The sequence below is a fragment of the Penaeus japonicus genome, unplaced genomic scaffold (genome assembly GCF_977035675.1).
Source record: "Penaeus japonicus unplaced genomic scaffold, GWHDUDI00000001_assembly GWHDUDI00000009, whole genome shotgun sequence".
Classification (NCBI taxonomy): Eukaryota; Metazoa; Arthropoda; class Malacostraca; order Decapoda; family Penaeidae; genus Penaeus; species Penaeus japonicus.
The window spans coordinates 4,534,649-4,537,148 of NW_028234411.1; the positions used below are offsets into that span (position 1 = coordinate 4,534,649).

Here is a 2,500-nt window from a genome sequence, read left to right on the forward strand (position 1 = left end):
TCTGTCCCCCACCCCTCTTCCTCTGTTCCCCACCCCTCTTCCTCTGTCCCCCACCCCCCTTCCTCTGTTCTCTCTTCCCCACCTACCCTTTCCTCCCTCCCCCCTCCTTCCTCTGTCCCCCCCCCTCTTCCTCCCTCCCCCCTCCCTCCCTCCTTCCCTCACAATTAGCGTCACTATCAATAACAGTCGCCGTTCTGGTTCGTCCAAGGTACAGCAATCTCTCTCTCTTCCTTTATTTAAGCTTCTCTCTTTCTCTATTTCTACCCCTTCTTTTCCCCCATTATTGTTTTCCTCTTTATTTTTTTCCTTTTCTTTTTCTCTTTCTTCTCTTTTTCCCCCTATTTTCTCCTCTTTATTTTTTCCTTTTCCTTTACTCTTCCTCTCTTTTTCCCCCTATTTTCTCCTCTTTATTTTTTTCCTTTTCTTTTTCTCTTCTTCTCTTTTCCCCCCTATTTTGTCCTCTTTATTTTTTCCTTTTCTTTTTCTCTTCCCCACCCTATTTTCTCCTCCTCTTCTTTATTTCTTTCCTTCTTATCTTTCTCTTTCTCCTTGTGCGGTAGAAATTTCAATATGTATTTAATTATGAAAGGTGTTTAGATAAAGATACATATATATAATTATAGAGAGATATGTACTTATATATTCATCTATCTGTTTCTTTATTTCAGGCCCATCTATCTATCTTTTGGTTTATTTGTCTGTCAATTTATCTATCTCTCTATACATCAGTATCTATTAGTTTGTATATCTGTCTATCTATCAAAATATCTATCTATTAATTTATCTACCGGTTCATCTATCTATCCACTTGCTTCTATATCTTATTCGGTAATTAACTGTCTATCTGTCTACCTATATTCACCCACAACGGACGGGTGTCATGACATACATGCCGGCACCGATTAGGCCTAAACAACAGGCACCAATACGCGCATGGCACCACATCGGAAATTGCTCTCCCAGTCATGAAGTATCATGACTGTAAACGGCGCTAGTTACGGAGCCACAGCTATCCAAAGTCACCCTAAACCCTTATTTAAGGATGGATTTAAGGGAAAATATTCGTAAGGCAAGTCTGCGATGGCCGGAGGGCGGAGAAAACATCTTCCCAAACCCTGATTTTTTTTTTTTTTTTTTTTTACGGAAATAACCCGTTCTGACTGCCAGCTACCTCGTTCGTATATATACTAAATATCTACGTATCTATCTACCTACCATTCTCCTCGCTCGCTTATCTATCTCTCTGTCTATATGTCTCTCTATTCACCTATTTATCTATCTCTCTATTCACCTATCTATCTCTCTATTCACCTATCTATCTATCACTCTATTCACCTATCTATCTATCTATTCACCTATTTATCTCTCTATTCACCTATCTATCTATCTATCTATCCACCTATCTATCTATCTATCTCTCTATACATCTATCTATCTCTATATATATGAATAAACACATTTCTCTGTATTATTGCAAACGCACGTGCGAGACCCGCCTTTGGATCACTACCTACGCTGCATCGAAATTGCCACACTGGAGGACTTGATAACCAGTGTCTGCTTGAAGGACTCGAGTCACCGGATATTTGGAAGCAACTCGTCTTTGATCCTTTGGTGTGGACGACTGTGATTTTTGGGATGAATTATTATTTTTTTATTTTTTATTTTATTTTATTTTATTTTTTTATTATTATTATTATTTTTTGTTCATGAGTGTTTTGGTGGTAGTGGGGGAGGGGATGGGGATGGGGATGGGGGTGGGTGGGTGGCTGGGTCTCATGTTTTGGGGAACTAATCGGAAATTTGTAGGAAAACTTGGATTTTGGGTATATTTTTTGCTGAAGTGTTTAGTTTTTTTTTTATTATTTAGTTATCTATTGGTAATAGTAATTTGCATATATATAGTATAAGAAATATATTCATCCTATCTGACATAATATAGAAGTACATTACCCTTATTACACTCATACAAACATAATAAAAAAAATAAAGATAAAAGACAAGAATAAAAACAAACAAACAAACACCAAAAGTAGTTACACCCAATGCCCCTCAACTGACCTTATTTATATCTCTTGGCACCATGCACTTTGCCATGAACTGCATGATATCTAGACCACCAACATACATGACTAAGTAGCCACATACCATGTTCATATCCCACCCACAACATAAACTCTTACTTACCTTTATTGGTGATGAAGTTCAGAAGTTCAAACAGAAGTTTTTCTTGTCACGATTTCAAAAGTCCATGGGCACTTTTTCAGTTCGTTTGTCAGTGTTCTTAATACATATGTTTTTTTTTTAGATATATATATTGTAGTCTCTTTTTTTCTTATTTCTTCGTACGTTTGCTGTTGGGATTCGATATATGATTATTGGGACTAAAATGGGCGGGGTTTATGGGCGTTAATGGTTACTACGTGTGAGTTTATTTTTATCATCATCCCCAGTTGTCTTATTATTATTTCTATTATTATTATCGGTTATCATCGTCAAC

The 2,500-nt window shown here is 37.0% G+C and overlaps 1 protein-coding gene across 1 annotated transcript in view; it reads right to left on the minus strand.

Moving 5' to 3' along the window:
• The window catches only part of LOC122247521 (uncharacterized), a 106,132-nt gene extending 103,778 nt beyond the window's left edge, over positions 1–2,354 (minus strand). Inside the window, exon 1 of the mRNA XM_086539578.1 lies at positions 2,188–2,354. The gene's annotated coding sequence lies outside the window, so the exon portion shown is untranslated. The remainder of the gene's footprint in view (positions 1–2,187) is intronic.
• Between the last annotated feature and the right edge of the window lie 146 nt (positions 2,355–2,500).